At 32.3% G+C, this 16,591-nt stretch overlaps 1 long non-coding RNA gene across 1 annotated transcript; it reads right to left on the bottom strand.

Moving 5' to 3' along the window:
- Positions 1–1,194: 1,194 nt before the first annotated feature.
- On the bottom strand, positions 1,195–5,238 carry LOC143056671 (uncharacterized). Its single transcript, XR_012972453.1, has 3 exons — positions 5,135–5,238; positions 3,561–3,645; positions 1,195–3,092 (listed from the first exon to the last, which is right to left on the bottom strand). It is a non-coding gene; the product is annotated as an uncharacterized LOC143056671 (long non-coding RNA).
- Positions 5,239–16,591: the final 11,353 nt, after the last annotated feature.

Raw genomic sequence — 16,591 nt, 5'->3', positions numbered from 1 at the left:
TGATTTATCTCCCCTTATCGTTATTGTAACGTAATAAACGTTACCAACGGCAGTGTCGTCAAGGACATTGTTAAAACGTCGCCTGAAGATTGCCAGAAGGCATGAAAGCGCTAGTGACAATATTTTAACGAACTGTTATTATTTGATGTGAAATGTAGTTTGCAAATTTAAAAATATTATTATATACATTCTGTACACCGTGTTTATTTCTTTAATATGAAAGTTCATGTTGTACAAGTTGTATATCCTCACGAGCTGCTTTTAACAAGTCACTTAATTTGTAGTGTAACTGAAAGGCGAATCCTGTGGTTTATGTTATTGTTGTTCAAATCTATTTAAAATTTCCCAGACAATAATTGGCATTAACCATTGTTTTGTTTTATCAATATTGGTTATTGATCGACCTCAATACAGTTACCAACCGATTAGATCTACAATCTAGGGTTCATTCATGAGAAATGGCAGGCTCAATATATATATTTAGATGCACTGTAATTTGTTAAAAATTTCTAATTCTTGGTTGTTTTGGGCGTCTTTGCAGTTAAAGGTCTTCACACCTCTTTTAAAATGTTTAAACCCTGTTGCAGGCCTCTACTGCACCTTTTCATAACATATAAGTTCAATACGAATTTAAGTAAAAGTAAATCTCTGCACTCGCTCATTTTATTATTGGATATATAATAGATTTAATTTTAACTAGATTGAGTTAACACTGTATTTAATTCATGGAATATTTTTTCATCGATACTTTCACGCTTTTGCTTCTAATAAGTTAAAACAATGCTAAATGTGTGTGACCATACCTATGGAGTTGTAAACATTTGTGACTCTATATATGTATCATGTTGATAATTGTATTTTGACAAAGCACAACACCATGTTTTCTCAGACTGCTTTTGAAATAAACCTTTACACTTAATCTATTGAATATGTGATTTATTGTGTTTTTGACAGAATTTCTTTAACTCTTTAATTTTCACGAGTTCGTGTTTGCAGAAAGCACAACTGTTGTGTATGAGTTTTACTGTTATTGTAGAACTGGTCAATGGCAACATTTTTCTCCTTGACTAAATTGATCCTAGACTTTAAGACAACAATGTAATATGTCTAATAAGAACTTCCTAAAAAAATCTCTTAATATTCAAACAAATCTGCAAGATAGTTAACATATACTTAAGAAGGATTAAAAGAAGCTTTAATAACTGTGTGTATTATAATTTAATCTAGATAGTCTCACAAAACACATAAAATGATGAAAATCAAACAAGGTCGGAAATGAAATGTAAATACAATCCATATTCAATTCACACTGATATTTTTACGTGAGTGATAGCGATGTAAATTCATCTGTAAACGTCAAAAAGAAATACAGTTTTGCCTTCATTTCCAATCAGCAATTGATTTCTATCCTTATCAAATGTTATAACGTGGGGTTTATTAAGTTCGCTATGTCCAGAGAGAAGTGTTCTAGACTATTGACCATCAGGAGAAAGTACGATAACACTATTGTATTGACGACTGGCAATGTAAATGTAGTCGTTATTATCAACAGCCAGACCGCCGGGTTTCACTAACATGGTTTTGTCCTTAAAAGTCCAATTTGACCTACCATCGAAATCACAGCATGTAACTGTACTTTTATCTTTATTGCAATAATATAACTTGTCACTGATTGAGGATACATAGGACCATTCGGACAAATCACAATCTACAATGCATTTAACACTTGCATCCTTTATATTAATTCTAAAGATTCCCTTACTCTGGACACAACAAAATAACAATCCATTTATGTATGTAATGCCATAACATCGATGCTTTGTAGGTATGGTATTTTTAATAGTTTTATTTTCTATGTCGACAATATGTATTCCCTTATTTGAATATCCCGATGTTACAGCTACAGTTTTGAGATCTATACACGCAACAGCATATGCATAAGATGAAGACAGGGACAATTTAAATGGCTGCTTACCATCTTTGTCGGTGATAACTAGTGCATGTGATAGACTAGCATAGTCACTTAAGACCATTCTTTTATCTGGGAATATATCACATCCCCTAATTTCCCTTGAATCGATATCAAACGTTTGGGTCAATTTTATATTGATATCATGAATGGATTTAGGATTAAGCCCTATAATCTGAGCTTGTTTATCTTTCTGTCTAATGTAAGTTATATAAGTAGAGATTTTCTTCTCAGTTATAGTTCCAAAGGTTTGGATGTTTCTTGTTATATCATTGAGAGACTCGTTTACGGAGCAGGTAAGTGAGACTTTGTTTAAGCTTCCATTGTCAATAAAAGATTGCAAACTGGATTCTAATTTTACAATATCAGAAGAAATTTGATGAAGACCGAGATATGTTTGAAGATCTGACGCATGTTTCTTCATGTCTTGAAGTTGTTGTTGATATTTCAAACGTTCGGTTTTCTTTTCATCTAAAATTTGTAATGTATGTTTCATGCTTCTGGTAGACTGATCTTCTATCTTGGTTACTTCATTTCGAAAGCTTTCTTCTAGTTTGTCAAGGTGATCATTGATTTCCTGTCGAACTCGACTTATATTCGCTAAAATTAATCCCTTTTGTTCCCCAAAATCGTCTATATTCTTTTTAACTTCTGCTTCCATTTGATATATATTCTCATCAATATCTGCTAAACTTTGTTCCGTATCTTTCCATGTATCCGATGTTTTAATGTCTTTCGTCTTTTTACTAAGTGGAATTGTATCTTTACATTCACTATGTTCCTCTACACAGAAGATGCAAAGAGGTTTGTCGTGTGTCTGACAATACATCTGATATTTATCATTGTGTGTACTGCAGTGGCTACTGTAAACGGTAACTGACTGAGACAATGACTGGTAATCAACTATTCCAATCGTCTCATGGTTTTGTGTGCCCCTGAATACAATATGATACTCCTTACACTCGTCGCATAATGCCTGGTCACATTCAAAACACCATGTTGTCGAAGGTTTTGTAAGATGACGTAGATCACATATATTGCAGATCCTTGGATTATCTGCCATCACTGTCCAGTTCTATGGAATATGATTCAGCATGGATCCGTTACAATTCATTGTCAAGTCCTATAAAAAGATAAATTAGCATGTATCCAGAACATATTTAGAATTTTAAGGTTATGCAAAAAGTATATCAATTCTTTATTTAAAATTTAAGATTAACGTATGTAAAACATTGTAAAAGAAGTATGCCATGGAATATCAATTAGCCATAGTCGGACATTGCAACCAAAATAATAACGAGGAGATTGATGTACATGTATGAACATATATCAGGTTTTCTAGTTAAAATTGTTTTCAAATTTGAAGTTGTTGTTTTTAATAGTTACTTTACGGTATAGAATTTGGACCTAGTTGATAATGCCGTACGGAAGTAAGTAAATTAGTTCAATCATTAGAATTCCTCAAGGATTAGAAAAACAAAAACCTGTACAGCTTTTGTACCATGAAATCAATAATATTGAAGGAGAAAGTGTACAGCTATAATTCCAAGCTTGTAACTCTATCCTCTCAGATAATTCTTAAATAGCGTACCTTTTTTTCTATGGTTCACAGTCCTTTCCCTTTGCAAATATTCTGGACCCCTTATTGATTTAGCTAAGGCAAACAAATTTGGCATCTGTAAACGATATGTTTAAAATTGTTTATTCATAGATCTCCTACTATAACAATAATTATCAATACAAAATATTAAGCAAAACACGTAATTATTTATTCAATTTTTGGTGGAGTCTATGAATTTAATTTTTTGATTGGTTGTAAGAATTATTAACAAAAAGAGTGTTTTCTAAATGTGAAATATTAAGAACTAATCTATCAACCATTCAAAACGGCTTTGAAAATACGCCAAAAAAATGTTACTTCTTCACATAAACTAATATATCCCCAATCTATAAAAATGTAATTTCTTAATATTCTATGCATAAAATATCCTCAGGAATAGATTACCTTAGCTGTATTTCCCAAAACTTTTAGGAATTTTTGGTTCTAAATGCTCTTTAACTTCGTACTTTATTTGGCCTTGAAATTTTATTCGAGAGTCACTGACGAGTCTTGTTGTAGACGAAACGCGCTTTTGGCGCATATATAAAATTCCAATCCTGGTATCTATGATGAGTGTATTTTCGAAAGGTTTAGGGAAACAGAATTCAAACACTTTCAATACTAGGGACTGTATTACATCAACAAAAATACCGAACTTCGAGGAAAATTCAAAACGAAACGTCTGTAGTCAAATGACAAAATCAAAAACTGACAACCCGTCAAACGAATGGACAACAACTGTCATATTCCTGACTTGGTACACGCATTTTCTTATGTAGAAGATGTTAGATAGTTTTATAGATAGCCAAACCTCTCACTTGTATTACAGTCGCATACAATTCCATTATATTGTCAACAATGTCTAAACAAAACAAACAGTCACGAAAGGTAAAAATGTCAAATATAACTGTCAACATTGAATGACAAAAAGGCAAAGATAAAAGCAAGAATACAAAACCAACCTTAGCGCAACACAATGACGGGATGAACAAGAACAGTGCCACGTCATGAGTAACAAAGAAACACAAAAAGGCATATTGATAACGCATATAAGTAAAATTGGAAGACAAGAATACAACAACATTTCCATAACACAAACACATTGTTTTTGAAGTGATGAAAATAAAACAAACAAAAAAAACAAAAAAAAACAAAAAACGTTTTCAAGTTAATTGGAGTTACTGTACGTTAAATTTGATTGACACATTGGAGCCCGAATTACTAGATATTTAACTAAACTCGGTTGCCTTTCTTTGTTCTTTATTTTGTCAAGGTATTGAATTTGTCATAACTATGAAGACTTGTTATAATAATGAAAGTTCAATGTTATGTTAATCAATCTTGCATACCACTTTCTAGTCAATCAATTACAGTAAATATTTCAATAGGCATAAGATTAACTTGTATCGCCTACATTGTTATCTATTTATACAAGCTACTGTACATGAATAGCTGATATGCATTTATGTATTATTTGTTTTTTTAATGAGAATCTAAACATCTAAAGACAGCGATGGAAATATCAAATGCATATTCAGCTTGTAGATGTGAAAAATCGTAAATACCTGAATACAGAGAACTATTGAAGAGGGCTGACGTCATAATAGGTTTACTACAGTCATTACACAAGTAAAGTTCATAGTAGTCATTATACAAGTGTACGTCTCGTCAACAAGGAAGTGAATTATCACGTGACTTAAAGGTCCGACTTACCTACCTTGCGAAAAAGTAGTCTATACCTAGGATTACACTTTCTTATACAGTTGGCAAAGAAAAAGGGTCATTTTAAAATATAAAATAAATGGATACGTAATAATAACAAATGATTTTTTTGTTCATTCTTTGGATAAGTCTTTTCGAGGACAAACTAATGAAAACTGTTTTGGATACTTAGTATCATCATCTTAGGTATTTTTTTAGTTCTGCGATGGCGTATTCAACCTGTACTCTGTGGTGTGCAATAATTTCGTGTAATTTTGTATTTATTTGGCTTTTTTAACTATTTTGATATGAGCGTCACTGATGAGTCTTATGTAGACGAAACGCGCGTCTGGCGTATAAAATTATAATCCTGGTACTTTTGATAACTATTTCTACTGTTCCTCTACATATTCTGGGGTTTTTCAAACATTCTAATGTCTTATAAAAGGTGTCAATACTAAATTTTGGTTCAGGTGTATTTTTCTCACACACAAAAAAACTAGCAGAGAACCATTCGCTTTCCCAAGGAAATAGAAAATTTTACTCCATTGTTTTCAGTATATCGAAATCAGTAAAAATTCGTTCGAAAGGTACTCTACAAAGGGAGCACTTGAAAACACAGGACAATGCGATAATACACAATATAGTTATTTTACCCGTCGCAGCGCAGTGCTTTAGAATATTAATGCCGGGTGTTGTGTTTCTTCAAAAGAACAACACTTTTGACATATTTGAATCCGCGCACTAACCTACATAAAAGTTTTATTAATTTTGACAATTTCAATCTCGCTTAATATACCTTTTTGCATAATTTTCGACTTTTAATCAAAAGTATAATTTTTTCGATTAACTTTATGTTTAAATGGAAACTAATATAAGTGCACTCTAGTAATTGTACTGGTCACAGGATCAAGAGTGACTACAACTTGGAGAACGATACCAGAGGGAAATTCAAATTCATAATTCGAAAAATTATATAGAAAATCGGAAATTTAAGACTGAGTCACACGAACCCCTACAAATACTGAAAAGACAGCAAGTGTGGGATTAAAGAGGTTCGCAACTCAGTATCAAAGTAACAAGTTTTTCATATCACTATTATTTATTTGTAGGGGATGTTTAAAGGAACCAAAAGAGAAAACAAAATATATAGGTATATGTGCTTGTTTTCGAGATTTGCGGGTCGCAAATAGTGATGTGCTAGTCAGAGATAGACAATTCTCACAATTCTTATTGATATAAAATGAATAACGTGTATTTTTTTTATCTTAATGAAAATGCACTTGACTTTTGCAAGTTTGTATTATATTGACAAATGCTTAATGTTCGGTTGAGGTTATGAATTAGAATATAATACTGTTGTTTTCATCGTAAAACATGACATATCACCAACCGTTAAATATCATAAATATAGCTAACGTAATTATAATTAGTGAATTGTTACACATGCAAAAATGTCTAACATATATATGATACGAGATTTGTATGTAACTTGGTTTCTTTGATAACACCTGTATTAAATCTTCAAACCTTTTCAATGATCATTGTAGAAAACTTTACGGCACCCATTTCAAAATTTTTAAAGTCAAACGGCAATTCTTCATGTGCCAGATACTATTTCTGTAAAGTTGCATTAAGTGTAGAACACGCTTCTTTTTTTCGCATTTTGATGTTTCAATGGCAAAGGTAGTCATCTTGAGAATTTCATACCCGGATTGTTAATCTGCACATGCTGGTTACTATTATGATAAATTTCCATTACGATTGGTTCATAAAATTCTGTGATATAAGCTAGACTAAAGAGGTCAAATAAAAATTAAAATAAAAAAAAAAAGAATAATAGAAACATAGAATAACAATATGTCATACTAATTCTGATGAGAGTGCCATACTGATAATGAATTCTTTATTTAAATAGGGTTAACACAGTAAGCAAATGGTTGGTTTCAACAAATGATTCTTCCCTGAGGCCGTCACTTACAAATTACAATACAATTAAAAACAGATAGATACACATAATTGATTTACGTATATGTAAGAGAATGCTAATCCCTTTTTTCGTGATTAGGTACGATTAATCGAAGAACACGAATGCGTTCTTAATAAAATTAACGGTACCAATTTTCTTCCACCAGACGCACAAAAAATATATGTATTATATATCTGATATTCTTCCTTTGCCATATAACCTTCCATCATTACAGAACTGAACAAAGAAATAACACGACGGGTGCCGTATACGGTGCAGGAAATGCTTACCCTTCCGGAGCACCTGATTTGACTCCCGGTTTTTAGTGGAGTTCGTGTTGTTTCTTCATTATTATTTATAACTGTTGATATAAATGTTCTTTGGTTTTGTGAGTCTTTGTTTACTCCTTGGTTTTTATTGTTATTGTCTTTAACACTCGAGCCTAACTTAAAACGTAAACAATCGATATGTATCCACATATTATAGTCTCAACACAATGCCAAAAATAAAATAAGAAAACCATCATAATTTGTAATATTTTCTAAAAATAGACTTGAACTTTAAACTCCTTACTGTAAAACATTAAGCGTAGGGATTGAAGATACAAATACAAAGAAAGGTATAGCACAACAATAAGAAATACATAGATTATTTGTCCTTGCTTTGGGATTCTAAAACGTTTACTAGGAAAAGTGTATGAATAATTTTACTGAAAGACTATGAAATAACAAATTATTCCAAAGAGCAGGGTTTTGATTGATGTTCAACATTGTATTTTGTTTCTTAATTTCAGTATTAAACATCTCACATGAATATGAAAATGCAACGATAATTTTGCAAAAGGTATGCATGGGTTCATGTGAACATCGCAAACTATGCCATGTTGAATATAGCATTATTCATAACTATAGTATTTTGAAAGCGCGCGTTTGTTGTCAATATAATAGATATGCATGCGAATGTCATACAAGCGAGCGGTTTATCATGCTATAAAACCAGGTATAATCCACAATTTTCTAGATAAGGAAATGCCTGTACCAAACAGGAATATGTCAGTTGTTTTTCATTTGTTTGATGTGTTTGAGCGTTTGATTTTGTCAATTGATTAGAGAATTACCATTTTGAATTTTCCTTGGAGTTCGAATTTTTTTTTTATTATTTCTTATTGATTTTTAGCGAAATTCTAATTGAAAACATTTTTTATTAAAAAAATACTTAATGTTTAGCAATTTATATAATTCAATAATATAAAGTATTAATTTTTCATTCAAAACATTTCAGTTTTGTGAGTTTAAGGATATGTCGTCCTAATTATTATATGTATTATACATTTTGCAGCGATATTACGACGAATGAACTTACAGTAACCTTAATACAAACGGGATATCACATTATTATGATTATGGTGATGTTGATTGTATAGTCTGTACATTTACATACGTACTAGGTAAACTTATTGATTCATTGAATAAACTGTTTCTGGAAGGTTATATAAATTAAAGGGGTCTAAATATTTTTTTTTCTAATATAGGATTTCGCTATATTTTTCTATAAATGAACTTTATCTTCTACTTAAAAGAAAAAGAAAATAAAAAATTGGGGTCACCGTTCATTTACGCTCACAATCTGCCTTCGAAAGAAGCATACATTTTTGTAAAGGTACTTTTTTCCTATTGCACTAATTGGAGAAATAGAGGTTATGTCGAAATAAAAAAAATAACCTAATTACAGAAATCGCTTAAATGTTACAATTATTTAGTTTATGTACAGCTTATGTGAAAACAATAATAAAAAATATAGGTCACCTATGTGTTAAAAAAGTTATTTCAATTTTAATGCCAAAAAATGGCATTTTTGGACTTAAGGGAGATAATTTGGAGCTTATTCAATGATATAAACATTTTAAAAGTCATATGGGGGCAAACAGAATCGATTTAATTGGTTGATTTTTGTACCATATCATTAAGTAATAACTAATAGTGTAATAAATACAATTTGTGATGAAAAATATTGTGTACCCGCGAGCCTCCTTAAGACCAATCTAATTAAAATTAAATCTCAGCAATCGCTCATTGTTTATGCTTGGTCGTTGAGCGCTGAGCAACCAGTTACCAAGCATAAACAAATGAGCGAGTGCGGAGATTTAATTTTAACTATATTGACATGACTGATTCAACACTGTATTAAGATCATTGAATATTATTACATCGATACTTATACACTTTTGCTTCTACAAAGTTAAAACATTACTTTATAGTTATGTGACTATGGAGTTATAAACAACACTTCTGCCCCTACAACCTGTCGATATTTATATTTTGGGCTGTGGATTCCATTTCACTACAGACATAGTATAGAAAAGTACGAAACTGATTTCAATAGAATTGTAATCTTTCGTGTTTTTTGACAGAATTTCATAAACTCTTTAGTGTACAATAGTTTGTGTTTGACGAAGTCAGCATTGTTCTGTATGCGTTTTTCTGTCTTTCTAATCGTAGTCTGAATCAATGGCAACATCAATTCTCTTTGATAAAGTTTATCCTAGACTTTAAGACAAAAATGAAATATGTATAATAAGACGTTTCTAAAACATCTCTTAGTATCCATACAAAACTGCAAGATAATTAACATATACTATTAAAGGATTAAAACAAGCAAAATTGACTGTAATATTGTTTAATCCAGATAGGCTAACAAAAACACCTAAAATGGAGAAAATCAATCAATTAAAGTCTGAAATGAAATGCGAATACAGAGCATATTCACGGTCATATTGATGTTTTTACATGAGTAATGGCGATGACAGTATTTCATCTGTATATTTCAAAAAGAAAAGCAGTCTTTTCTTCATTTGCAATCAGCATTTTATTTCTATCCCTATCAAACTTTAAGGCGAGGGGTTTCTTAAGTTCGCTATGTCCGGAGAAAAGTGTTCTAGACTGGTGACCATCAGGAGAAAGTACGACAATACTGTTGTGGTGACGACTGACAATGTAAATGTTCCCTTCATAATCAACAGTAAGATCACCGGGATTTACTAGAACACTTTCGTTCTTAAATGTCCAATTTGACTTTCCATCGATATCACAGCATATAACCGTGCTTTTGTCTCTATGTGTATAATACAATTTGTCTTTGAAAGATGACACATATGACAACGTGGGCAAATCACATTTTACAATGCAATTCGTACTTGAATCCTTTTGATCTACACTACAGATTCCTTTGCCCTCGACGCAGTAAAATAACAATCCATTACTATGAGTAATACCATAACATCGGTTCTCTGTAGGTATGGACTGTTTTATAGTATTACTCTCTAAGTCGATAATGTTTATTTTACGACCGGTACAACCTGACGTTACAGCTACAGTGTTGTTAACTATACACACAACATCAAATGCATTAGATGGATCAAGGGACAACTTCAATGGTTGCTTTCCATTTGTGTCAGTGATAACTATAACTTTTTTAAAGCAACTATAGTCACTAAAAACCATTATTTTGTTTGGAAGTATATCACATCCCTTAATGTCGGTTGAGTCAATATCAAGTTTTTGAAGCAATTTCATTTGTATATCCCAAATGGATTTTGAATTAACTCCTATAATTTGAGCTTGTTTATCTTTCTGTCTAATGAACGTTACATTATCAGAGATTTTCTTCACACTTAAAGTTCCAAAGGTTTGGATGCTTCTTGTTATATTATTGAGAGACTCGGTTATGGAGCAGGTAAGTGAGACTTTGTTCAAGCTTCCGTTCTCAATAATAGCTTGCAAACTGGATTCCAATTTTGCAATTTCAGAAGAAATTTGATAAAGACCAAGATATGTCTGAAGATCTGACGCATGACTCTTCATGTCTTGAAGTTGTTGTTGGTATTTTAAACGTTCGGCTTTCTTTTCGTTAAACATTTGTACTGTAACTTGCATGTTTCTGGTAGTTTGTTCTTCTATTTTCATGACCTCATTTCGAAAATGTTCTTGTAATTTGTCAAGGTAATCATTGATTTCCTGTCGAACTCGACTTATGTTTGCTAAAATTGATCCCTTTTGTTCCCCAAACTCATTTATATTCTGTTTAACTTCTGCTTCCATTTTATCAATGTTTTCCTCAATATCTACTAAACTTTGTTCCGTATCTTTCCATGTATCTGATGTTTTAATATCTTTGGTCTTTTTGCTAAGATGAATAACATCTTTACATTCGCTATGTTCCTCTATACAGAAGATACAGATAGGTATGTCGTGGGTTTGACAATACATCTGATACTTATCATTGTGTGTACTGCAATGGTTACTGTACACGGTAATTGACTGAGACAATGTCTGGTAATCAATAATTTCAATCGTCTCATGGTTGTGTGTGCCCCTGGATAAACTATGATATTCCTTACACTCGTCACATAATGCCTGGTCACATTCAGAACACCATGTTGTCGAGGGTTTTGTAAGATGACGTAGATCACATATACTGCAGATCCTTGGATTTTCTGCCATTTCTGTCAAGACTTATGGGAAAATAGACAAGCATACGTCCACAATTAATTCAGTCCAATTATTCATCATGTATACATTTCAATTTTCTGTCCAGTCCTATGAAAAAATAAATCAGCATTAATAATTTCACTGTTTCACTCTTATTAATGATTGAACAAAAAAACATTTTTTTTATAAAAAATTCGATCTAACTGAATCCGTATTCATATAACATTTTCAAACAGTTAATTTATAAAAATGACCCTATAATTGATATTCATATCAACACTGAAGTGCTGACTACTGGGCTGGTGATAACATCGGGGACGAAACGTCCAACAACAGTGACATCAAACCAGTCAAAAACTGAAACGATGATTGTCATTTTTTATTAACCTATAGCATGAAATCAAACACACACAAAAAAGGCCAATTGCACGACGCTAAAATTCATATCGCTTTATGTGACCTTTGAAAGTCTTCGAAGTTCATCTCGATAGTTGATCAGATGCCTCTTGACTAAAACATGTAAAATACACACAATATTCTGAAATTTTTTATAGAGCCAATGCATTGTTAATTGTTTAATTATTTTTATGTTGTAAATCAAATATGAGAACTTGAGTCGAATTAGTGAAAATGAATGTGACAGCTAAAGCCACTTTGAAGTTTTGTGTAAGTAATGCTAATATTATTATTCATACAATTGTTGAAATATTATAAGTATCAGACTTAGTTAATAGCTGTCGTCACACACCCTTTCCGAATTATTGCCTAAACGATTTTATGAAAATTCATAGATATTAAACTAAACCGTGGTTGTCTTTCTTTGTTTTTATATTATCAAGCTATTGGATTTTTCAATGATGAAGACCAATCTGTTATACCACTTTCAAATTATCAGCTACAATAACAAGGTCTATACGCACAAACGAAACTTTTATCGCCAGCATTGTTATATATATTTTAAATATGCAAGCAATATGAATAGCTGATAGTGGTTTAACATGTTTAAGAAAAACCTAAAGACAGAGATGCCGAAAAAGACGTAAATACCTGAAAACAGAGATCTTACGAAGGAGACAGAGCATTCATTAGTTACAGGTGTACAGTACTGTGCTTATTTTATTTTATGTATTTTACAGGTGAACATGTCAACAAGGAAGTAAATTATCACGTGACTTAAATGTTACACTTACCTTTGGTTATATGCATAATATTCAAAGCTTCTTTCTTTCTTTTTACAAGTATGAATCGCCGTTCTAGATCGGCGCACTCCTACGATGGCTAATGTGCTATATAGAAAATAATGCATGGCAAAATACGTATCATATGTCGGATCATCCCGAGATACCAATGTCAGCCAGAGGGCCTTAAGGCCCGAGGCATGATATTGGTCGAGGGTGATACGGCATGTGATACGGATTTTGCCATGTTTTATACGCTTTATCATGTATTTCAACAGGAGAGTTTATATGGACTGCTTTCTGATCCCTAGCACCTGGGTAACATTCAGATCTACTTTTGTCTTGTTTTAAAAGCTTTTAAAGAGCTGTTCAATTACAAATCCGAAGCACCTGGGTTGCCTTACAATTTGCGTGCTGTTGTTTTAAAAATATTTTGTTAATTGTATTTATTTGTGTGTTTTTTGTGGTAAGAAGCTTGTGTAAATAAAAACGGAGTTTATGTAAAAATGAAGAAAAAAAATAGTTGGGGTGCAATAAAGGGTAGGGGTGGGATAAAGGGTGTGCTAAAGGGTTAGATAAAGGGTGCGCATCAAAAATGCGCGATATGGATTAAACAGCAGGCTATGTATCAAACTGTTTTTTTCTACTAAATGTATGATAAATACAAATATACACCCGTACCAACTAATATCTCATATCAACAAACAAGATAACGTGTCACTAATACACCAATTCATACATATATATTTAACGGTGACGGTAAAAGCGTGCTGTACAAATACTGTGTTGTTATTTACATGTTATATACATTCACTGCCGACACTCGGCTAACCGAGAGATAGGTCGGTTAATCTATATTGAGTATGCGGCTATATCGGCGGTGGGTCTGTAAATCGGGTTGGCTAAAGTCTGTTAATCAGGTGTTATCGTGAAAATCAGTACAAGGTCAGCATGTTTCATTGTATTACTTTTTAATTATATTTATATCATAAAAACTATTCATGTCTGACAAAATGATTTGGAGTACTGAATACAGTGGTGTAATTATTTTTTTTCTAGCTTCAATAAACGATCTATAAAATGAAAAGGCGAGTTACTCATCAATAAATTTATACACATTTTACACACACAAAATGTACACAAAAATGACAAGTTGGTTGAGTTTACTTGCATGCAATCTTTTGAACATCGAAAAAAGATTGGCATTATGTTTGTTTACCATATTAACATCAATATGTCAAAAATTTACACGAAAAACTGTATTTTGGTGACATAAATCAATTTTTGATAAAAATATGGTCTGTTAATGGGTCGGATGTATAAAACTCGGTCTGTTAATTGGTCTGTTAAGAGTTATGAATGACATTACAAGTATAATTTAATTGCTATATGGGATGTTATCTGAATAAGGAGATAGGCCAAAGATTAGTGGCTAGAATAAATGGAAACAACACATGAACAATGAAACATAAGTTTAGACAATCGAATCTGAAAATTGATAGAAATGATTTTAAAAAGTGTAAAATCAAAGTAATATTAATTTCATCAAAGAATGGTCGCATATATCATGTGGATTCTGTTTCATTGATATAAATGGCACCAATTTGTCATTTACATAGTTAACAAGTACATACATCAGAGATAAACTTCGGAATGTTTTGATTTTTTTATCAAATGAACTGAAATATGTTTATAATGCAAACAAATATGAAACCTTTCAACATCAACCTTTCTCTACACCACCTTGATGGTCACTCGATAGAAAAACAAGCACGTTTGCGGACTGCGAGTCGGCTAAATGACTTACGATATCATAGGAATACATCATTACTCGAAAAATAAAATTAATATTATGCATTTATTGTGATTTACAGGAAAATAAAATGGTCTTGTTGTCACACATTAAATCAGGACCCAACACTAATAAAAAAAACCTTACTAATGTCTATTTCTTGTTTAGAACCACGGTTTAAAACTTGGTACAGACATTTCCTTAGGCGGCAGAAAATGAGAATGATGACTCGGTACAAAGGAAAATACATACCGGAAATAAACTTCTCATAGATACCAGGATTGAAATTTGATATTCGCGCCTTATATTTACGCCAGACACGCGTTTCGTCTACGATAAACTCATCAGTGACGCTCGAAAAAGATGTTTTAAAGCCAAAAACAAAGTTGAAAAGCATTCAGGAAATACAACTAATACCGGCGTCACACATCAGCGTATAGCTCCGGCGTGTTAAAAATCATTTACGCTGCCAATATGCTTTAAGCGTGTATTGGGCGTACTAGAAGCGTACCTAAGGCTAAGCGTTTATCCGGCGTTCAAGAAACGTATGTTGGCGTATGTTATATGTTTTTTATGCTGCATACACATTTCCTCGGGTTGTAGCTTTCATCAAGCTTATTTACTTTCCTTCAGTGGCCAGAGGTATAGTGGGAGGGTTGATATCTCATAAACATGTTTATCCCCTCCGCAATTTTGCGCCTGTCCCAAGTCAGGAGCCTCTGGGTTTGTTAGTCTTATATGATTTTTAATTTTAGTTTCTTGTGTATCATTCGGAGTTTATTATGACGTCCATTATCACTGTACTAGTATGCATATTTTTTAAGGGGCCAGCGGAAGGACGCCTACGGGTGCGGGAGTTTCTTTCTACATTGAAGACCAATTGGTGGCCTTTGTCTGTTGCCTATTCTATGGTCGGGTTGTTGTTGCTTTGACACGTTCCCCATTTCCTTTCTCAATTTTACCTTTGTTTTTCGACGTACTTCAAACTTATGCAACGCGCTTTGAACGATTGCTAAACGTTCCTATGGCGTGCAACTAACGTATACCGACTTTGTCAGTTTTCTCTGTACGTTTGATGCACGCTGGTCTATCCGACAATGTGTGACGCCGGCATAAGGTAATCTATTCCTAAGGTAGAAAAGCCTTAGTATTCAAAAGAAAACGCATGGAATTTAACCAGCTGAATTGCAACACATGACAGATTCATAGATGTTACAGACTTTGAAAAGAAAAAAAAATAAGGCTGATTGATAACTTGGCGTAAATAATAAATTCATGCGAATTCGAGCGGCCAATCAGTCCATATAACGCTAATTTGAAATGACACACCCTTTTAATGAAATGTAGAGAATTTTTTTTTTAAATAAAAGTGCTCTTTCTATAAGGATAGTTATTATTACTGTTGCACCGTATTGTATTTTTTTCGTTATAAGTACATCTCTTTTTTTTCAATGTGAAAATATAAATTCAAGGTAGTAAGACTATTGTCGTGGCTAAATAACTCTTAACTGACACGAATTAAATTGTCCAACCCATTAACAGACTGTATTCCCCTAATATTCATTAAAATGTGATATAACTCAACTTATATAACAATTATGAAATATTTATCAATGACAATTGATTTTTTAGAACCAAAGTACTACTTTGTGTCCTTTAAATCATATCTAAAAATGGTTTTAGGCCTTTAATCTAAAATATTGCTATGCGTACAAGCATAAAAACCACATACTTGCGCGACGCCTTTTCGTTTTACGTAAAATTGCACGGACTATGCATTTTTTTTAATGGTGGAAAATGTTCTATGATAGATATCATTTTGTCAGACACTTTTTTTTTTTTTTATGTGATTCTCATAATGTGCCAAAAAATCTGTATATTTAACAGAGTTTAAC

The sequence above is a fragment of the Mytilus galloprovincialis genome, chromosome 13 (genome assembly GCF_965363235.1).
Source record: "Mytilus galloprovincialis chromosome 13, xbMytGall1.hap1.1, whole genome shotgun sequence".
In the NCBI taxonomy this organism is placed as follows: Eukaryota; Metazoa; Mollusca; class Bivalvia; order Mytilida; family Mytilidae; genus Mytilus; species Mytilus galloprovincialis.
This window is presented reverse-complemented; position numbering and strand designations above follow the sequence as displayed.